The 24,163-nt window shown below is 38.1% G+C and overlaps 1 protein-coding gene across 5 annotated transcripts in view; it reads right to left on the minus strand.

The window, feature by feature from the left end:
* SNTG1 (syntrophin gamma 1) overlaps positions 1-24,163 on the minus strand; it is an 897,410-nt gene that overhangs the window by 613,631 nt on the left and 259,616 nt on the right. The window lies entirely within an intron of this gene.

Raw genomic sequence — 24,163 nt, forward strand, 5'->3', positions numbered from 1 at the left:
AGCTCAAAACCACCAAAGCCCTTCCTTTAGGAAATGGCTAGTTATGTTTAGCCTTCATTTTTGAGATATAAAACATGAAAACCTAAGCTAAAATGTATTCAGTAGTGATAACTGAGTATATTACCCTCCACAAAGTAATTTGTATTTAGCTGAAGAATCTCAACCCGGTAATTAGTTTAGTACATGTGTTGGTTTTTGTCCTTAGAGACATACTGAATATGAGAACATATGAAAGTGGTGAATAGACATCATGTAAATTCAGAGATTTCCCTAGTTTCTTTAATTCCAGTTTCTTTAATTCGGATCCACTGTAATCTGTCTCTGAGGGTGAGAAAGGAGCAATGGACTGCTCAATATAAGTTATCATCCTAACTTTACACCTCAAGGAACCAGAAAAAGAAAAACAAACTACGCCCAGAGCAGAGGACAGAAAATGATAAAGATTAAAGCAGAAGTAAATGGAAACAGAGAATGGAAAGACAATAGGAAGAAATCAATGAAACTAAGAGTTGGTTAAAATTAAAAAAAAAAAAAAAAAATGAGGCATCTGGGTGGCTCAGTCGGCTAAGCATCTGACTCTTGATTCCGGCTCAGGTCATGATCTCACGGTTCATGAGTTCCAGCCCCATCTAGGGCTCTGTGCTGACAGTGCAGAACCTGCTTGGGACTCTCTCTCTCTCTCTCTCTCTCGCGCCTTCCCTCTCTGCCCCTCCTGTGTTCTCTGTCTCCCTCTCCCCCCCAATTTCTCAAAAATTAATAAATAAACTTTAAAAAAGATTAAAGAATAAACAAAATTGACAAATATTGGATAGACTAACCAAGAAAAAAAGAGAGAAGTTGGAAATAAAATTATAAATGAGAGACATTAAAACTGAAATAAAAATACAAAAGAATCACAGAATCAGAAATACAAAAGGTCATCAGAGCTACAAAGTCCTATCATACACTAACAAATTAGATAACCTGGAAAAATGGATAAATGTCTTAGAAACATACATCTTACCAAGACTGAATTATGAAAAAAATAGAAAATCTGAACATACCAATAATGACTAAGGGGCTTGAAGCTGTAATTAAAAACCTTCCAAACTAAGAAAAACCCAGGGCCAGATGGTCTCACTGGTGAATTCTATCAAACACTAAATGAATAATTAACACCAGTTCTTCACAAACTCTTCCAAAAACTACAGAGAGAACATTCTCAAATTCATTTTCCAAATGCCAGCATTACTCTAATTCTAAAGCCAGGTAAGGGTGCTACAAGAAAAGAAAATTACAGGCCAATATCCATGCCAAATAGAAATGCAAACATTCTCAACAAATTTATAGAGAACAAAATTCAACAGCACATAACAAGGATCATACACCATGATTTATCCCTGGGATACAAGGATGGCTCAACATACATAGTTCAGTCAATGTGATACATGGAATCATATGATCCTTTCAGGAGAGTCAAAGAAAGCATTTGCTGAAATTCAACACCTTTTCACGATAAAAGCTCTCCACAAATTTGGTATAGAGGGAACATAACCTTACATTATAAAAGCAACATATGACAACCACACATCTAATATACCCAATAGTGGGAAGCGGACCGTTTTTCCCCTAAAATCAGGAACAAGACAAGGATGCCCACTCTTGCCACTTCTATTCAGTAAGTGTTCCTATCCAGAGCACTTGGGGGAAAAAGAAAAGCCATCCAAAACAGAAAGGAGGAGGTAAAACTGTCTCTTTTTGCAGGTGACATGATCTGACATATAAAGGTCCTTAAAGTTCTACGAAATAAACAAATAAATAAAAAACAACCAGAGCTAGTAAATGAATTAAGCAATGTTGCAGGGCACATTTTCAACAAACCAAAATCAGTTGCATTTCTATACATTAACAACAAAGTATCTGAAAGAGAAATTAAGAACCCACTCTCATTCCCACTGGCAGCAAACAATAAAATGCTTAGGAATAAATTGAACCAAAGAACTGAAATAACAATATTGTGAAAATTATAAGACATTGATGAAAAAAATCCAGTCAGACACAAATAAATCAAAAGATATCTATGGATCAGAAGAATCGATATTGTTAAAATGTCTGCAGTGCCCAAAGCAAGCTACATATTCAGTGCAACCCTTATCAAAATTCCAAGAGCATTTTTCACAGAAATAGAAAGAACAATCCCCAAATCCACATGGAACCACAAAAGACCCCAAATATCCAAGACAATCTTAAGAAAGAACAGCTGGAGACATCACATTTCCTGACTTCAAACTACGCTACAAAGCTAGTGTGATGGAAACACCATGGAGCTGGAATAAAAACAGCATCACAGACCAAGGGAACAACATCGAGAGCCTAGAAACAAACCCACACATATACCATCAACCAATATTTGACAAGGCAGCTAAGACTACTAAATGGGGAAGAGAGGAGACTTTTCAATAAATGGTGATGGGAAAAGTGGGTATTCACATGCCAGAGAATGACACTGCACCCCCATCATATACCACTCATAAACATTGACTCTAAATGGATTAAAAACTTAGATATAAAACCAGAACACACAAAAATTATGGAAGAAAACAGAGTACAAATATCCTTCACACTGCTCTTGACAGTATTTTTTTTTGGATATGACACCAAAAGAACAAGCCACAAAAGCAAAAATCAGCAAGGGGTGGGGGTGGGGCTACATCAAACTCAAAAGCTTCTGCACAGCAAAAGAAACAACTAACAAAGCGAAGAGGCAACCTATGGAATGGGAGAAAGTATTTGCAAATCATGTATCAGATAAAGGCGTAATATTCAAAATATATAAAGAACTCAAAAATCTCAATAGCAGAAAAGAAAAGAATCCAATTAAAAACGGGCAGAGGAAGTGAATATTTTTCCTAAGATCTACAAATGGCTAACACATACACGAAAAGGTGGTGAACATCACTAATGATCAGGGAAATGCAAATCAAAACCACAATGAAATATCATCTCACACCTGTTGGAATGGATAGTATCCAAAAGGGATGACCCGTGTTGGTGAGGATGTGGGGAAAAGAGAACCGTTGTACGCTGTTGGTAAGGTCGTAAAACGCTATAACCACTGGTAAAAACCGGACAGAGGCCTCTCAAAAAAACAAAACAAAACAAAACAAAACAAAACTAGAACTACCATAGTGATCCAACAGTTCCACTTTATTTTCTGTATTGTGGGTGAGATCTGACAATATTTCATAAAATGTTTTAGTATCCACGCTCATACACAATGTAGGTCAGTAATTTTACTATTTTTTCCATTGTACTATAGTGTTTTTCAATACTTGGATCCAGAGCTTTGCAGGCCTCAAAAAAACAGTTGAGACTGTTCCTTCTAAGATTTCTCGTATTTCTGTATTTTCTCAGTCTTTTGAGATTTATGGAAACATTCTTTGGCCATGTCATTTGTTCTGGGAATGCTCTATGTGCCCTATACATACATAGGGCGCCTGGGTGGCTCCGTCGGTTGGGTGTCCGACTTCAACGCGGGTCATAATCTGGTGGTTCAGGAGTTCGAGCCGCTCATCAAGCAGTGTGCTGACAGCTCAGAGGCTGAAGCCTGCTTCGGATTCTGTGTCTCGCTTTCTCTCTGCCCCTCCCCTGCTCACGCTCTGTCTCTGTCTCTCTCAAAAATAAATAAATGTTTAAAAATTTTTTTAATAAAAAAAAGAAAAGTAATGTATATTGTGCTATTATTTGTTAAAATGGTTTTAAATTTTTTTTAATGTTTATTCGTTTTGAGAGAGAGAGAAAGAGAGACAGAGTCACAGCGTGAGTGAGGGAGGGGCAGAAAGAGAGGGAGACGCAGAAACTGAATCAGGCTTCAGGCTCCAAGCTGTCAGGACAGAGCCCAACGCGGGGCTCGAACTCACGAACGGAGAGATCATAACCTGAGCCAAAGTTGGCCACCTAACCGCCTGAGCCACCCAGGCGGCCCTTGTTAAGGTGTTTTACAGCTGTCTATCAGACGAAGATGATTGACTGTTAGTTTTTTGTGGGGCCTACTTGCTCTGTGACTTATTGAAAGACATTAACATTTCCAAATATGATTTTGGATTTTTTTAATTTTTTCTTCTTTTTCTTTAAAATATTTGGAAGTTCTCTTAAGCCTCGTAGAATCCTTTTTTTTTTTTTTTTTTTTTTTTTGGGGGGGGGGGCGTAAATTAACCTGTTCGGCATCAGGCTGCCTAAACCCCTACTCCTTACCTCTTACCACTACCTCTTGATTTACTACGTGGACCATCTTTTACCTGAATGTGAGTTAGCGCTTCTGGTGAAAATGTGGGTCCTGCTCTCCAAGGTCCGCTTTGACTCACGTCCACACAGAAGAGAATGGCGAGCTTTCTAGTGACCCTTGTTAGGCATCTCAGTTACCTCATGTTTGAGAGGAAGCCTAATCTTACACATAGGTTAAGGTGTATACAATGTCACTATTTATTGGCCGCCTAGAGGAGCTGCATCCCAAGTATTAGGAAGTCAGTCTTAATGTTTACTCCCATTACCAATAACGTGAAAAGCATCTTCCCTGGGAGTTTTACTCGGGAATAAGAGACGTGTCTATTCTACCCACAGTAAAGTACTCCCAAATTAAACCAAGCAGTTTATTGGTTGTATATCCAAGCAGTATATTGGTTCTCCCTAAATTGCTTTTACAGATTGTTTGCTAAGCAACTTTTATCAAATTTTGCATCTGAGTGAATGTTATACAAATGTATGTTTAAGCAGAAGAAACAGAAAATCTGGCGGAAAAAAAGGTTTCCATCAGACGTTTTTAATGTTCTGTCTCTAATGTAAGTTCTTTAATGCACAGAATCAGTTTCTGCTACACCACTGACTAGCTGCCACCCTACTTGGGAAAAAAAAAAAAAAAAAAAAAAAAAAAAAATATATATATATATATATATATATATATATATATATGTATATATCTAGAATCATTCCAGCCAATGCCAAAATGTGATTTTACTTCTCTGGTATTCAGCATTTCAATGCCAAGGGAGGAAAAGGAGCAATTTCAACTTTTGTCTTCAATATATAATGTAATAATGTAAAAACTAGCAAGGCAAAACCCGAAAACTTAAGCAAAAAATTTTGCCTCAAACACAAAATGATGTTACAAGAGCATGAGAAGCACATAAACAACTTTCCTACCAGAGGAAATGTTCTAGCAGATGGTGCATATGGCACTTTAGTATCATCGTCCTGTATATAGGGATGCACTATGGACTTCACTTGTAAACTGTCTTCATTTTGCAAAACTTCAGTGGAAAGATAGGACATAAGGAGTTATACTACCGACATGTATTCATAAAGCATACCGCACGTTTATGTAATAAAAATGCAAGCTATTAGACAAATGGGCTCCATTTGCCATTAACTAAGTTAACAAAAGCATACCTCTTCCCAAATAAACCCGAGTGCAATGCGATTTGTATGCATTTTTTCTGGTTACCGTTTCTTAAAGAATAAATACAATTTCTAGTGGCTTAACTCATTCACCCCAAATGTTCAAAGAAACGGGAGGTTTGCACGAAAAAGAGAACAGCAGAATTTTGATATTTGCCATGTGTATTCATTGTGGACCATGTTTCCATCCCTTACTGTGTTTCCTCTCTTTCTTTGTTCATAACTCATTACAAACTTGATGACATTACATTATAAATTATGTTACATTCTTCACCTTCATTACTGTCTGGGCTTATGTAGGAAAAATAATACAATTCGTACTGTCCACGAAGTTCTGAGCAATGTGCCAATAATGCCCAAGGGAAAAATGATAGTGTCCTCAACAAATGGTGCTGGGAATGTTGGACATCTACATACAGAAGAACGAAATCGGACCTTTATCCTATATCATACACAATCAACAGTTCAAAATTGAGTAAAGACCTGAAATTGTAAAACTCCTAGAAGAAAACACAGGAAAAACTCTCCTCAACGTTGGTCGTGGCAATGATTGTGGGGGTTTTGACACCAAAAGCACGGATAAGAAAGCAAAAATAAACAAGTGAACCGATAAACAAGAAATTCATCAAAAAATTCAAATAATCCTTTTGAAAAATGGTGACAGGTCTTAAGGTAGACATTGTTCCAAAGAAGGCATACAAATGGCCAACAGATACATAGAAAGGTTCTCAGCTCTGTACACTGTTGATATGAGTGTAAATTGACAGAGTCACCATGAAAACAAAATAGAGGTTCCTCAAAAAATTCACAACAGAACTATCACATGATCCAGCAATCCCACTTCTGAGTATATATCTGAAAGGAATGAAATCACTACATCAAAGATCTCTGCATCCCCACATTCACTGCAACATTATTTACAACAGCCCAGCCATGGAAACAACCTCAGTGTCTGTCGCAGATAAATGGATAAAAAAAGAGTGGTATACACATACAATGGAATATTATCCAGCTATAAAAAAATAAGGACATTCTGCCATTTGCAACAACATCGATGAAACTTGAGGGCATTAAGCTAAGTGAAATGAGTTACACAAAGAAAGATAAGTACCGTATGATCCCATTTATATGTGGAATCTAAACAAAACAAAACAAAGCAAAAAACAAAATGAACCCATAGAAGCGGAGGGTAGACTGATAGTTGCCGGGAGCTGAGAGGGAGTGAGGGGATGTCTAAAGGTGGTCAAAGGGTTAAAAGACGAATAAACTCTGGGGATCTAATGTGAGCCATGATAATTATAATTAATGATACTATATCATTTACTTGAAAGTTGCTAATAAAAGTTTTCACTACACACACACACACACACACGAGACAAGGTCATTACGTGAAGTGATTATACATGTTAAGTAGTATTTTGGTGGTAATCATTTTGCAATATATACATACTTCAAATCGTCACAACTCATACCTTAAACTTACACAATGTTTATATCTCAGTAAAGCTGGAAAAAAATAAAATAAAACATCAATCATTAGGTATTTGGAGTCAGTTAAATCTGAATTTGATTTAGTGTGTTATACTTAATACAAGTTTTTAAAAATTATAGATATTAAAAGAGGGGGAAAAGGCTTATCTCCACAAATGTGACCCAAAGATACAGAAGCAGACAGCTTAATGATAACTGTCAAAAATATGATTATATCTGATAAAAGATATCTTTTAGTTGTACAAAGAAATATAGCATTTCATCTGTAAAAGTCAATATAAAGACAAAAATCTATGTTCATGTATTTTAGCACTTGTGAATATTAATGCATCAAAACATACCTGGAGCAAGTATTATCTAAAACACAAATTAAAAGAAAACACAATTCAACAAAAGGACAAATTTAAAAATAAATCAAAATTATCTTTTTAATAGAAGGCATATACTTAAGGGCACTGCAGCCAAGCTTGTTTATATTTCAGATTAGCTTTGTTAATTGTTTCAAAATTTATCACCTCCTTCATAGAACATATTGTTGAATAAAAAGTTAAGAAATTATTAAAACTATTGTTTAAATAATAGTAATTATTTATCATAAAATTATTTCAAAAAAACGAAGAACAAAATTAACAAGAAAAAAAAAGTAGTCCTGAGAATTTTTAGCTACATAGAATTCTGTAATAATCTGGATTTAGAGCTGCAGATCACACTCTATATGTTACTTGAAAAACTCCAAGTTAATATGTTAATACAATGTGCCCAAGTACACCTCGCAGAGGTAAACACAAATATCTACCAAGAAAAAAAAAATCATACTAAACCAGGATTATCAGTAAGGCTACCTTGGTGTAAAAAGCACCCTTCCCACTAAATCTCACTGACTTAAAGTAACAGTTTTATTTCTTGCTTATGATTTAAGTGTATTGTAGTTAAGCTGAAGTTCTAGAACTCATCCTACTGATTAGCTTCTTTTTGGATTGTTTCTTAGTGAAACAAAGAAAAGAGAAAGCACTGTAAATGTGCATTGGTTCTAAAACCTTCTTCTCTACTCATATTCACTGATAATGAATCTTATGATGAACCAATATATGAACCAAGATAATGAACCAATCTTATGAACAAAATCAACTCTTAATGGACGGGTCAATAAGAGACACAGAATGTTAGTGAGCAATTCTAATGGCTTGTGAAACCAGACTTCATGAATTCCAGAGACAAAGAGAAAGAGAAAATGAGAACACAATCAAAATCACAAACAAACGGTAAGGAAATTATTGGTGAAGAAATATGTGCACAAACGAAGCGATACAGATATTATCATTGGAAGTTCCACAGGGTCAGAAGTAGAACTTATAATCAGCAACTATGAAACTCAAAATGTTTCCTTAGGTGTAATATGTTTAAATAATTGAAAGGTGAATTGGAAAAGAAATTATAAGAATAAACATTATTAAAATTTATGGGATAGGATAGGCTGGGTTCTTGATTTCAGCTCAGGTCATATCTCATGGTTTGTGAGACAGTCCCATGACAGGATCTGCGCTGAGCAGGGAATTCTCTCTCTCTGTCTCTCTGCCCCTCCCCCAGCCCCCACCCTGTCATAAAATAAGTAAACATTAAAAAAATTAAAAATCAAAATTTATTGCATAAATCTGAAAAAAATAAAGATGATCTTATACAAATGAAACACATAATAAATCAAATATTAAAGATAATTTAACCAGTAGAATCAGAAAATTAGGTGGATCTCAAGTAAATACTCAGAACACCAAATAAAAACATACAAATGTGGAAGTTATGAAAGGTTAATTAAGCACTAACACACATCTGGTCTGAGTTCTGAAGGGCAAAAACAAACTGGCCAAAGCAACATCTAGAATGATAATAAGTAAAAAATTTCTAGAACCAATGAAAAAGATTAAGTCACAGTTTCAAGAAGATCATCTTATCTCAAGAAATGTAACAGGGAAGATACACTAGTTAAAGAAATAATGGTTAACAATTTTCCAAAATTGTTGAAATCATCAACCTTCAGATTCAAGACAATTAAAATAATGGAAATAATTAAAAAGGCATCAATATCTAAAATATCGTAGTGAAACTTCATATTAATAAAAAAAGAAATATTAAATTAGTCACAGGGAAGAAACAGAATACTAACATTATAGCCTTCTTCCCAGAGGAAAGTACAAAAGCCATAAAAGGAGAATCAAGTCAAAGTATTGAAAAAAATAGCTGTCAAATATGTCAAAATTTCCAGAAAATGTAATTTTTAACAAAAACAAAAGCAATTTTTTTCATATAAGCAAAAATTAAAAGAATGTGTTGGCAAGTGACCTTCATTAAAATATATCCTATGGGGAGCCTGGGTAGCTCAGTAGGTTAAGCGTCTGGCTTTGGCTCAGGTCATGATCTCACAGTTTGTAGATTTGAGCCCCGCATCAGGCTCTGTGCTGCCAGCTCAGAGCCTGGAGCCTGCTTCAGATTCTGTGTCTCCCTCTCTCTCTGTTCCTTGTCTTTTCATGCTCTGTCTCTCTCTCACTCTCAAAAATAAATAAACATTTAAAAAAATTATATATATATATATATATATATATATATATATATATATATATAAATTAGGATATATGTATATGCATCCTAAAGTGTTCTGGAATTTTAATACAAATGAGATAAACTTCTGATTTTGTTTAAGATGTAGAAGCCTACACACACACGCACACACACACACACACGTGCTCAAGATGAGCAAGAACAGGGAATCCGGCAGAGGAAGAAAATACCACCGGTAGCACTGAATTAGAATCAGAAGACTGCAGGGTCACCTGGGTGGCTCAGTCACTTAAGCGTCCGACTTCAGCTCAGGTCGTGATCTTGCAGTTTGTGAGTTCGAGCCCCACGTCGGGCTCTGTGCTGACAGCTCGGAGCCTGCTGGGAATTCTGTGTCTCCTCTCTCTGCCCCTCCCCCTGCTGCTTTTCTCTCTCTTTCTCTCAAAAATAAATAAATATTATATATATAATCAGAAGACTGTAAGCATGTATACAATTGGAACACCACCATTCTGAAAGCGAGAATCTTGTTCCCAAATACCTTTCTTCTAGACTACCATAGCAACTGTTGAATTAAGCGATCCCCCTTCACTTCCTGACTTACAGCATTGCACAGAACAAAGATCTGCCTCATAGATGTTACTGATTGATGATTTCTGATTATCTGTACTGGGACCTTATAGAATACTGTATCATCTTAATGACATCATGATTTGTGTGACATTTTACTCTGGTCCCTGTGATAATTTTTGCATTGCTTTCTTTACAATATAAACGGAAACCACCAGACCACAAGGTTTTCTGAAAGGCTTCAGACATCAACTGCACTTGGACAGACGGATCCAAACTGAACTAAATTACTGAGCTATTTCAGTGTCCTCATCACGAAGAGTCACTGTGAATCTTCCTGCAAACTGTCTCATCTCCTTTAAATTTCAGTGACTCATTCTTGGCTCTCATGCTTGGCAATCTTGCCAGGTATCTGGGGAATGTGCACAGTGGGCACGTGAAAGTTAATTAGCTGCTTCTTCAAATAGCACCATTGTGGAGTACGTGATTCCGAGACCCACAAATGAAGAGGGCTCTTCCTTCTTCCCCTTGAAGAACTCTCAAAAATGCAGCTCTATCATGACACATCTAATGAGTATGCTCTTGTTTTTTTCAGATCTTCAGTAATGGACTCTAAAGAAGATAATTTGGAGTCATTTTAGTATATATTTGGGAATTTTAACCGAGTCAAAAGTTGGCAGATACGGCACAGGCGTCAGGTTTTCTAGGTCAATGACGTCTCCTCATATACTGCAGCCTTTCTGGGAGGGCCGTTCAGCACTATGCACAAAAGCCTAAATTGTTTACATTCTTTGATTTGGTTCGTCCACATTTAGGATTAAGGAAATAAGACATAGCAATCAATATTATGCATCTGGATGCCCATAGTAAATTTATATTAAAAAAAATAAAATCTACATGTCCAAACATAAATTTTTGTTTAAATAAATTGTGGTCTGTACATTCAGTATAATATTTTGCTGCCATTTAAAACTCTTTAATAAAGGTTAATAAAGAAGATGTGGTTTCTATACACAATGAAATATTACGGCAAATATGCAATTGCAACAATGTGGAGAGATCTGGAAGGTACCATGCTGAATAAGCATGTCGTGTACCTGAAACTAATTTAATACTGTATATCAACCATACTTAAATTTAAAAACTGACGGGGGAGACAGAGTAAGAAAAATAAAGACTGGAGAATAGAGGAGAAAATAAATAAAACTGAAAGTTTTTTGTTAACATAATATTTCCATACCATTTGGCTGCTATGAACTGCATTATGTCCTCCCAAAATTCCTATGTCAAACATCTACTTCCAATGTGACTGTGTGTGGAGATAGGGTCTTTAGGAGGTAATTAGGATTAAATGAAGTCATAAGATGGGGGCTCTCATCTGCTAGGATTAAGGTCCTTATAAGAAAAAAATATGAGAGCTCCCACTCTCTCACACATGCATTGAGGAAAGGCCATGTGAGGATTCAGTAAGGAGGGGACAGTCTTCAAGCCAGAAAGAGGGTTCTCACCAGGAACTAAATCAACTAAATCAATCGTCCATGATCTTGGACTTCCAGCCTCCAGAAGTATAAGAAAATTAGTCTTGTCTAAGCCATCCAGCCTGGGATATTTTGTTACCGCAGCAGAAGCTGACGAATACAACATCAAAAGTGAGTTACAAAATCAGATATAGTTATATATCAATTTTGTCACTTAAAATGTGAGTTTAAATCCAAACACATAGATGCAAGTATACACAATTATAGAGAAAAATTCTACAAATGGACACATCAAAATGATAACAGCACATGTACAGATCAGGATTGTAAGTGAATTCTATTTTATTTTCTGCTGTTTTTGTCACTTTTAAATTTTCAGAGTTTACTTCAGTAATTCTATCATAAAACAGTTTTTAAATTTTAAAAAGTCACTTTGATACACTCTGTATAAACCAAACATAGGTTATGTTTTTAATTGTCCATAAAAATCTATAATATAAACACTCACATTTGTGAAACCCAATTTTTTATCCAAGTAATTTAAAATTTTTCCTTTTTGAAATCTATGGCTATTTTATTAGCAAAAGAAAAACAAAGTCACAAATGGCTTCATCGAGCAATTTCTAGCAAGGATCTGTTCCATGCCCACTGAGGCAAAATCGGTGCATGAGTTCTTCAAGGAACTTTTCCATTCCGGGTCATTACATTTTCAATGGCATCATTACAATTTATTTAAGTTGCGGTTACCCGGTTGGAAATTTTCAATGCTTTCTTTACTGGGGAAACATATGTATGTGAATTTCGTGTGTGTGTGTGTGTGTGTGTGTGTGTGTGTGTGTGTGTGTGTGTTGCCCTGATGTCCTTATTCCCAGAATGTTCAATAAGGAAGTCACACTAATGCTATCTTTAAAGTTTTATAAAGTCACAAGTTCTCAGAATCTGTACATAAGCTTGTTAGCTTCGAACTACAGTAATGAACCTAAGCAGAAAGTACATTTACTGGATGGGTATTAACTTGATTCCATACTTAACAGAAAGGTTATAGAAGTGGGCTCAGCAAACAAAGTATGTCTTGGAAGGTGAGGCCTGACTGGCATCTTGGCACAACATCATTGTCCTAAGGAGTCGATTCTAGTGAGGTCACTGGTGGTCACTTACTATGTCCTGGGCTCCCGCAATGTGCCAGCGCTTCTGGCTATTAGATGTCATGCTGCTAAGTTCTTTCCTGTGCCTCAGTATTTATAAAGAATATCAACTTTCTTTGCATTTCTGTCGCTCACTCTAGACGTAGAATCCTAGAAAGCACTTCTTTGCAGATTCTTGGCCGTATTAGAATGCAGTGACTTCTGAGAAGCTGGGAGGGGTCGTTTCTGCCCTTCGTGGTTTCTACACCTGGGGTGACACTGTGGGTTCTCTCTATGGAGATTCCTTTGGTAAATAAGGGCGTTTGAATGTTGGGAAGCAAAAATGGCAGAGGCTAATGACATCTCAAGTAGAATTAGAAAAATGGTGATAATAATAATAAAAAGAAACTGACTAAGATTATCTCCTTTTGCCAATTAGCTATAAGTCCAGAAAGATATGCCAGGTTTTCTAAAACAACACTAAGGAACATCCAGCCGTTTCACATATTGTGTGCATCCAAAGCCTGGATTTAATGTATCTTCAAAACGTGACATCTTAAATGTTCCAAGATTCTATCAATTAAAAAAAGGGTTATTAGCCACAGCCTTTATGGAAATAAATGTGTGTAGCCATGGTATGCATATGTTAAAATATGTTTTTAATTTTATCAAACATGAAATAATTTTTTTTTAGGTTTCATTTTATTATTAGGTCTACCTGGCATGAAAAGAAATATAAATGTACCCATAAGCCAATCAATAAACATTTATCATTAATCCATTTAATAATGACTAATGACCTATTAATTGTCAATATTTGTAATGAGATTTAAGAGTAAAGATCTATGTCAGAAATTGTTCATGTCAGATAAACCTCACAACATGCAGACATATTTTAAAAACTTAACTAGCACACATAAAGTAAAAGAATGTTCTATAAATGCTTTACTAAGATACAGAGATATATTTCACTCGGTACATGCAAAGGTCACACCTCTTTTTATTCTAAATACAATTTGTTGTTGTAAACACTCGAGCGTTTGTGAATGAATGAAAAAATTCTATGTATGGCTTACATCTACAATAGGGTTACAAACAAATGAGCAATGCTGCTTGGGTGAGTTAGGAAGAATTCACAAAAGAAGTGATATAGGAACCAGTCATTAAAAAATTAGTAGTATTTTTCCAAGTAGAAAAGAGAAAAGAAAATTAGAGGAAAAGGCACACTCGAAGCAAAGTCGTGCAGATATAAAGTACTAGATGTATTCAGGGAGCGGTGAGAAGTCACTCCTGCCTGGCATGTAGGACACACGTAGTAGGTTACGAAGGGGAAGAGAGAGAAGAACCTGAAGAGTAGAGTTTGGGATCTATTACAATGCGGAGTCTCCGAAAAAGGCTTCTCTGAAGGCCACACCAAAGAACTGGAACCTTATCCCCCAGGAAATGGAGAGGTTTCAAAGGTTTTTAAACAGAGATTTAAAGTGTTCAGGTTTGAGTGTTACACAATTCTCCTTATCCATTCTTTCTTAAACAACGGTTTTAACCTATGAAGCAGCTTTGGTTAATGTCCATGATCTCTCCCTCACTGACAACCCAATGACCCATTCTCAATCTCCATTTTACCTGACCTATCAGCAGCGTTTGACATGTGTCAGACAGACCCTTCTGTGGGGGTAGGGAGGCCCTCTGATATTAATGTCTGTGCAACACCTTCCTCTTGAGAGCAGGAAGTGTCTGACACTTACTTCTAACCCACAGTAGAAGCCAAAGATCATGTCACCCTTGTGATCATGTTGTATTTATAAGATACCATCTTAATACGCTGATGCCAAAGACTCTTCCTTGCAGGCTTGAGGGAGTGAGCGGCCATGTTGGAGAAGGCTATTCCATGGAGAACTTCCAGTGGCCCTCATCCGACACCCAGCATAAAGCTGAGACCCTCAGTCGTGGAGGGGCAAGAAACTGAATTTAGCTAACAACATGAGTAAACTTGGAAGTAGGTTCTTCCCCCACTGAGCCTCTGGATGGGAATGCATCCTGGCCAACACCTTGATTCCAAGGTGCAAGGTGAGACCCTTCTCCAAGGAGAAACCAGCTAACCTGTGCTCAGGTGCCTGAGCCATGGGCACTGTGAGATAACAGGTGTATTTCGTACTAAGCCACTAGATTTATGATCCTATAATATGCAGCCATAGAGAACTAATACTGTGTAGCTAATCACTCCCTCTCTCTTTCGGAAGCATGCTGTTCATGCATCTATGGCTACCAGAATACTCCCTTCTCTTGGCCTCCTCCTTCCTCACTGCTGACAACTTTTGGTTCTTCTGTTAGTTTTAGCTCGTCACTCCAAGCTATACATTTTGGAAGGCACCGAGCCTTAGTTCCCAGAACTGTTTTCTGTACAGTCACTTCCAAGGGAACCCGGTCCAACCTGAGGGTCAAATGGAACCACTGTGTTGCCAGCGCCCGGGGACATAAAGCCTCCCGCCCCGGGGCTTCTCCTGGGATGTCTTCTCCACAGACCCTCATGGATCATTCACCTTCGCTTCCTCCAGGTCCCTGCCGGTCATGACCTTCTCACCGAGGCTTTCCCCGACCACCTCAGGTAAGACAGCACATCCTCCCTCCACCCCTCGCCCTGCTTGCTTGGTGCTCAGTACTTCCAAGGGCCTTCCACCATGCTGTCTACTCACATGTTTGCTTAACTAGCGACTGTCCTCCCCCGCTGGAGGACAAACTGCTTAAGGACCAGTCTCTGTTTTGTCTACTGCCGCGTTCCCCCACCTACCCCAGCGGTGGGGACACGGTAGCCCTGACATAAACGCTTGCTGAGCGCGCGCGGAAGTGAATGGGAGCAGTAGGGCGGTTTGAGAGGCAGACACAACTTCGATCAGCGAGATGGGGGCTCGGATCTTGTCATCTGCGCTGGAGCGAGGATGAGTGGGCTGACGGAAAACACTGTCTTAAGCTCTGCTTCCTTTTATTCCCTCATTATACTAATGAATGCAGGAGGATCTTCCGCATCTCCTCCCGGGATCCTCTCCGTCCCCCCACCACTGCCTGGGAGGATTTCTAAATACAGCGCATTAATACCGTGTAGGAGGTAGTGTTTCTGTTCCTTACAGTATCTTGGAGGGTCCTCCATGGTGACTGTTTTGCTGAAACTTGAAGTCACCCTGAAGCAGTTATTTTTTCCCCCAAATGTGTGATTTTTTAGGTTGCTCTCCACATATCCCTTTCCAAATGGTACAGTGGGTCCCCAAATGCTTTCTGCCCTATCTTCTTGGTGAAAAACTTACTCGCATTCAACAGACGGTTCATACGAGTCCCTTCTAAAGATTTCCCCGACCTCTTCCTCAATGAGGCAGTACAGACCACAACTTCACCTGGGCGCCCACCCGGGAGAAATAAGCCCACCTCTGACCCAATCAGAGGAGGGATGCGGAGACTTGGAAAACAGTGACGTGAGGCTTTAATCAATGTTCTAGCAAGACGGATGTCCGATGGGAAGACACGTGGGGCAGTTACAGCAGACACTTTATCTGCTAGTGGGCAAGTCCCTCCCCTGGTTCCTCATTGGCTGAGCACTTCAGGGGTAAGTCCCTCCCCTGGTTCCTCATTGGCCGAGCACTTCAGGGGTAAGTCCCTCCCCTGGTTCCTCATTGGCTGAGCACTTCAGGAGTAAGTCCCTCCCCTGGTTCCTCATTGGCCGAGCACTTCAGAGGTAAGTTCCTCCCCTGATTCCTCATTGGCTGAGCACTACAGAGGTGACAGCCTTACCCAGATGTCACCTATGCCCACATAAGGCAACAAGTAATCTGATTGGAGCAAATGTACATTTCCTGAGGTGACGCAGAGACTTTCAGTCCCTCCTTTGTTCTTTGGAGCATACTCATTGCGAAGCCCATGAAAATAAGCCCGGGAAACAGAGAGGGGAAGAAGAACCAGGAAGTGAAGGGTCTCAGGGTTTAGGACTCCATTGTGGGGGCGGGGGAGTTTGTACATCTTTCCAATAGGTTATAAACCTACTATTAACTAGACAGCACAGCTTTTATTTGGTATTTCTGAAAATGAATCATCTCCCTTATGTCTCACACACCCTAGGGCTTGTGAGTATTTCTCTCAGTTACCGCAGGGCCTACTGGTTGGTTTATAGGTCTGCTTAACATGGGCTCCTAGAGCATAGGAGCTCTGTGCCCCTTGTAGATGAGGGCTAAAATAATGTTCAACAAATATCAGATCAAGGCTCCGGGAAGTAAATGGCAATTTGGGTGTGGAATTTAATGACAGAGGTGGCAAGGAAGAAGAATGAATAGGAACAAGGAAAATGAAGAAAGAGAAAGATTAGTTGAAATCGTGTGGAGTTTCTGGAGTAATCCTCACAAAATAGGGAGATCGCAAAACAAAAGAAAGTTAAAATAACTCTAAAGAGCCTTGACCTTGGCAGAGTTGGTAAAGAAAGATATGTCAAATCCTGATAAAAAAGAAACAAAAATTGTCCAGGATGGTGGAATCTGTGGTCAAACAGATTCTGTTTTTAATTAATTCAAAGAGAAAAACTAGTCCATAGTAGAAACATACGGACGTTAATTATTGTGTTCTCCACTTAAAGATAATTAGTGATTTCGAGACAGTTCTAATTTTGATAGAATGCAAAATCCTCTTTTCCAAGTGCTCCATATTTTGTTTAATATTTTTATTTTGTCTAAGCAGGAACATTATAAAGAAATCCAAAAATATATGGGGAGTTTAATGAAAAAAAAAATCGTATATCCATAAACAGACATAGGAAAAACTATAAAACAGTTCTTGTTTCCCAGTGATCATTTTAATATCTGCTACCTATTAATGATAGCTAGGAACAAACTTCTCTAATATGAAACACAGAAATAGAATCTATCAATTCAAATAATGACAAATGCCTACAAAAATGAAAATAAACATAAAAGAGGAATACAGTTTTATTCCTTTGTATGATATTTTAATTTGATTTATCTATTTATTACCACATGATGAAGAGCTATTTAAGAACTGTCAGCATTTTAATATAAAATCAGATTCAAATATTAACGTATTTAAGAGAAAATAAAACCAGACTTCATTCCAGAAGCACTGAGGACAGAGCCTTGGTAAAGAGAGTGAACAACAGTGAATAAGATTCAGTCACTTTTGATATTGTTTCTTATTGAGGGGGTAGCACTTTGAAGACCTCAATGTTTCTCATGCTTCAGTGTCCAGCCAGGCAGTACATCCAGCCTGCACCTCGCAGAAATGTTCATTTCCAGGTTGACATCGCGGCACCTGTGAAACTGTTCTTCACCAGGATCACAGAAAACCACCAACTCAAGATCAGACCTGTGGCACCATTTCTTTTTCTTTGATCCTTTTCTCGTAGTAAAGAACAAGATAGAACTGAAATTCCTCCTATGATCACTGTTAGAGCATCATCAGAGCTGGATTCTTTTTTATAGTAAGCATGGGGCATCCTAGTCTCCTATCCAAAGAGAAGCCTTCCATCTACGCTCTGACTCTCCATTCTTCCAGGAACCACAGTCCATAAGTTATTCAAAAATTCCCTCTTGGCTGGTTCAGTTTGGTGGAGCATGTGACTCTTGATCTCAGGGTCGTGAGTTCAATCCTCATATTGGGTGTGGAGTTTACTTAAAAAAATAAGATTCAAAAAATATATGTTCAAAAAACAAAAACAGGGCCACCTGGGTGGCTCAGTTGGTTAAGCGTTGGACTCTTGGTTTCAACTCAGGTCATGATGTTGCCATACGTGAGTTTAATCCCAGCATTAGGCTCCACACTGAGTGTGGAGCCTGCTTGGGATTTTCTTTCTCTCTCTCTCTCTCACTCTCTCTCGCCCCTTCTCTCTCATTACCCCTCTCCCACTCTAACTCTCTCTAAATAAATAAAATTTTAAAAAATAAACAAAACCAAAACAAATATCCCCTTTCTTTGTTTTTAATTTGAACCTTTCAATGCTTGGTTTTTCTCAAGTACTTATGCCTACCTCAGTGTCTCTCATTTAAAAAAAGAAAAAAATGCATTCCATCATCCATTCAATCTTCCTACCTATCACATTCTATCGCTCCTTCCCACCACAGTAACGATATTGTTGTCTACATTTGCTGAATACATTTCCCCCACATTCTACCAAAACAGTTTTTCCACAGGTCATGAAGAGCCTGTTTGCCAAATCTGGTGAACACCTGCATGTTCTTCCCTTGTTTAATCTCTGTGACAGTTCACACCCAACCCATCCCTTCTGGGTTCAACACTGCCATTCTGTCTTTTTATCCCTTCTGATATTCTAAGCCCTATCTGAAAGTTCCCCTTCCCTTGCCCTTTCCATAGATGTTGGTAATTTCCAGAATTCGGTTCTCTCTTTCCTCTTATTAGCCATGCATATCTGATAAACCTGGGAGATTTATTCATGTCCAGCGGTTCAGCTATAACTGATGTCATAATAACTCAGAACAATGTCACATGTTCTCATCTATCCAAAGATATCATCTTCTCTGAAAGGTACCCTGACCATCAATCCACCATCAGCAAGGTTGAGTTTCGTGTGTTTTATAGAATCTACTTCACTTTGGGAAAATATCTATTGCCTTCATATCGGCCTAAAGTAATTCTTCCTCAACAATGTAGACCATTTAAGAACCACCTCCTCAAACATGATCTTCCTGTGCATCCCAGTTTGGAATAGCTGTCCCTTTCCTCTTCTGTGTATTATATTGAAACATTTTTTAATGGGTTGAATTGAGTCCAAAAGATATGCTAAGTCCTAGCCCTAGTATTTCAGAATGTGACCTTGTTTGGAAATACGGTCATTGCAGACATCATTAGTTAAGCTATAGTCATACTGGAGTAGAGGGCCCTTAATCCAACATGACTGATATCCTTGTAAGTAAAGAGATACACAGGAAGAACTCCATGTGTCAATAGAGGCAGAAACAAGAGCGGTACAGCCATAAGCCAGGGAATGTCAAGTATTGACAGCTACCACTAGAAACTGGGAAGGAGCAAGGAAGGATTCCTTTCCGGAGTCTCAAAAGCACCTTGGCCCTGTTGACATCTTGATCTTGGACATGTAGCCTCCAGAACTATGTATAATAAATTTCTGTTGTTTGAAGTCACCCAGTTTGTGTTACTTGGAAACTAATACAGTTTTTGACACTAGAAAGCATGGTGCTGATGTAATGAATACCTAAAATCATTATGATTAAATGATGTATGATCTTTTTTCCTCTGGCTACTAACACATTTTTCTCTTTTGTTTTGCCATTCCGGAACCGACCATAAAACAGTCTAAACATAGATTTCTTTTTTATTTATCTCTTTTAATACGTGTGGTTTCTGAATCAGAAGATTTTTGTCTTTCTTCAATTCTTAAAAAAAAAATGTCAAATGGTGTTTCTTTTATTCTCTCTATTCTCTATCACTAAAACAAACAAACAAAAACCTGTGTGACAGCATCTCAGTTTTGCTTCTATGACTCATAAACTCTCTTTACTTCGGTTTCCATTTTTCAGTTTTATATTGAGAATAAGTTGTTATATTTTATAAATCAATAAGTCCTCCTTTGTGATAATTTACTAATTACCTTCAAAGTTTTAACTTGGAACTTTTTTTTTCCAGTCATTCCCTTATTTCTTTTTCAAATTTGTGTGAGCAATTTTTGTTTAGTGTTATTGTTAAAGATATATCAACTATTTATATATAATAGTTTATGTTTGTTCACTCATCATCTAAATTTTTTAATTAAATTTAATTAATTAAATTTTTAAATGTATCATGGGGCACCTAGGTGGATCAGTAGGCTAAGTGTTGGACTTCAGCTCAGGTCATGATCTCACAGTTCATGAGTTCGAGCCCTGCATTGGGCTCTGTGTTGATAGCTCAGAGCCTGGAGCCTGCTTCAGATTCGGTATCTCCCTCTCTCTCTGCCCCTCCTCTGCTCACACTCAGTCTCTCGCTCTCAAAAATAAATAACATTTTTAAAACATTTAAATGTTTAAATGTGTCCTTTTTTCCTAGTTTTATCAATGTATAATTGACAAATTTATGTATATATTTAAGGTGTGCAACATGACAATGATTTTATACATGTATATTGTGAAATGATTACCATAATGTAGTTAATTAATATATCCATCACCTCATATATCATTTTTATGTGCTATGAGAACTTAATACTTACTCTCTTCGCAAATTTCAACTATGCAATATAGCATTATTAACTGTAGTCCCCATGCTGAACCTTAGATCCCTAGAACTTATTAATGTCATAACTGAAAGTCTGTACCTTTTCACCAACATCTCCCCATTCCCCTCACCCCTGAATATATTGTCAAATAATCTTTGATAAAAATGTCAAGAATGCACAATGGGGAAAGAATGGTCTTGTCCATAAAATAGTGTTAGGAAAACATTATATCCACATCCAAAAGAATCAAATTGGACCCTTATCTTATACTACAAACAAAATTTAACTCAAAAGGGATTAAAGACTTATATGAAAAACCTGAAAGGTGAAAACCCCTAGAAGAAAACAGGAGGAAACTCCCGGGGATTGGCTTTGGCAATAATTTTTTTTTTTTTTTTTTTTTTTTGCATTTGACACCAAAAGCACAAACAATAAAAGAAAAAAAAAAAAGCCAAAAACCAGAACAGCAAGTGGGACTACCCCAAACTTCTGCACAACGAAAGAAACCATCCACAAAATTAAAAAGCGACCTATGGAATGGGAGAAAAGATTTACAAACAGATACATGATAAAGGATTAATAATCAAAATATGTAAGGGACTCGTAGAGCTCTATAGCAAAAAAGAGCAAAAACAAAACAAAAAAAGAAACAAACAAAAAACCCAACTGAAAACTTAGTGAAGGACCTGAGTAGACTGTTTATTTTTTCTAAAGGAGACATACAAATGGTCAAGATGTATATGAAAAGTTGCTCACATCACTAATCATCCCAATCATCAGGGAAACACAAATGAAAACCACAGTGACATTATCACTGTGCACCTCTTAGGGCAGCTAAGATGAAAAAGACAAGAGATAACAACTGTTGTGAGTGGGAGGAAGAGAGAGCTCTCATATACTGGTGGTGGAAACGTAAACTGGCACAGCCATTACAAAACCAGTTATGGAGGCTCTTCCAAAAAGTCAGAACATGAACTCCCATATGACCCAGAAATCTCCTTCCATAGAATGGAAATGAAGTCAGGGCCTCACAGGTAAATCTGCATGCCTCTGCTCACTGCAGCATGATTCCAGCAGCCAATATGTGGAAATAACCTAAGTGTCTGTTGCCGCGTGGATGGATAAAGAAAATGTGGTATAAACACACAATAAAATATTATTGAGCCAGAAAAAGGAAGGAAGTTCTGCCATTTGTGAGAACTTTGCTAAGCCTGGAGGATATTATGCTAAGTGAAATAAGTCATAAAGTCAAAGACAAGAGCGCTTCATGTCACGAGTATGTGTAATCATAAGAGAGTCAAACAGAAGCAGAGAGTGGAATGGTTGCCAGGGGCTGTGGAGTGAAATTCTTGACATACAGCATTGCTTTATGTTTGTTTCTTCTGCTCTTTTTTTTTTTTAAGTTTTTTTTTAACGTTTATTTTATTTTTGAGACAGAGAGAGACAGAGCATGAACGGGGGAGGGGCAGAGAGAGAGGGAGACACAGAATCGGAAGCAGACTCCAGGCTCTGAGCCATCAGCCCAGAGTCCGACGCGGGGCTCGAACTCACGGACCGCAGATCGTGACCTGAGCTGAAGTCAGACGCTTAACCGACTGAGCCACCCAGGTGCCCCTCTTCTGCTCTTTAATAACAGAAGTCTCTTTTCTGCTGTAGTTTATAATTGTTGATTATGTGAAAGTGTGACCGAATTTTTGGTGTTCTTAATCTTGGGAAACTTGTACATGCAAATTGAGGATGGTTTCACCCTAACAAAATTGGGACAACTATCAAATCTGAAACCTCTCCCCACATGGAATAGTATAAATTTAAACCCAGGTCCTACGAGGGCAAGTCTGTGGGTAAAAGCATTCCTAACAATATCTTGTGCCCCACTGAGAACCCAGGCCAAGGCAGGCGTAGCCCTGTGTTATTAATTTTTGCAGGCAGACTGATACTCTTTCTGAACCACATTTCTGGATTTTTGAGAGTCTTGGATTTAAACTGAAGCTTCAGTTCAAATTTATTTAGGGCTTTGCTAACCACAGACTGAACTGCGTCCACCAAAAAGTCGTATGATGCAGCCCTAACCCCCAAGAAGATGGTTTGGAGATGAGGCCTTTGGGAGGTAATTAGGTTTAGACGAGGTCACGAAGGTGGGCCCCCTGTAACGGGATGAGTGCCCTTTCGTGGTGACGAGACACCACACAGCTTGGTCTCTCTCTGTGAATGCACAGAGAGGTCACGGGACCACATAGCATGATGGAGGCTTCCCAGAAGCCAAGGGAAGAGCCCAGAATGAAACTTACTTTGTCAGCCCCTTGATCTTGGATCTTGGACTTCCCAACCACCAGCACAGTGAAAAATAAACTACTATTTAAGCCACACAATTTATAGTATTTTGTTATGGAGGCCTGAGCAGATTAATAAACTTGCCTTCCATCTCTTACTTGGATAGCAAGAGCCAAGGGTGTCTTTCTTCTGCTACAAACCTCGGAAACAAGAGCTCCCTTAACTATCCTTGGACTTTCAGCATGGTTGCTCAATGCTCTGTGATCAAACATCCTATGTGTTAAATTAATCATACAAAATGTAAGCAATAGCGGGGAAAGGAGTTTGAGCTTAGCCTATTCGTTCCTGTGTCCCTACTATTTGGCATAGTACGTGGTACATAGTGAGTACCTAATAAATGCTTGGTTGCAGGAATAAATAACTTTAGTGCTAGACATTAAGTTACATGCAATTTCAGAGGACTAAGTTGTCTGGCATGTTCAACTTTTCACAAAATGATATTTTGGTTCAATACTGGTCACATCAGTTCTGAGTCACGTTGGATTTCTTAGTAATTTCTTTATCTTTCTGACTGACTATGCTTACAGTGAAGTGAATGTACAGTCACAAGTTACTGAACTGAGACGTGAACGCAACGTGTATTTTGCAACTCATAAATATATAATGCTACAGAGTTAAAATTGTGAGTTCTGGGGCACCTGGACGGCTCAGTCTAGTAAGCGCCCGACTTCAGCTTAGGTCATGAACTCATGGTTTGTGAGTTCAAACCCCACTTCGGGCTCTGTGCTGACGGCTCAGAGCCCGGAGCCTGCTTCAGATTCTGTGTCTGCCTCGCTCTCTGCCCCTCCCCCGCTCATACTTTATCTCTCTCTCTCAAAAATAAACATTATTTTTTTTAAATTGTGGGTTCTTTAAAGAATGGGCTGAACTTATAGATAGACTGGAGAAAGCTCTATTTCAGTTTTTGTAATTATAATTAGAACTAACATTTCTTGAGCGCTGACTAGGAGCTGAGTATTAGAGTAAGAACG

The sequence above is a fragment of the Leopardus geoffroyi genome, chromosome C3, assembly GCF_018350155.1.
Source record: "Leopardus geoffroyi isolate Oge1 chromosome C3, O.geoffroyi_Oge1_pat1.0, whole genome shotgun sequence".
NCBI lineage: Eukaryota > Metazoa > Chordata > Mammalia > Carnivora > Felidae > Leopardus > Leopardus geoffroyi.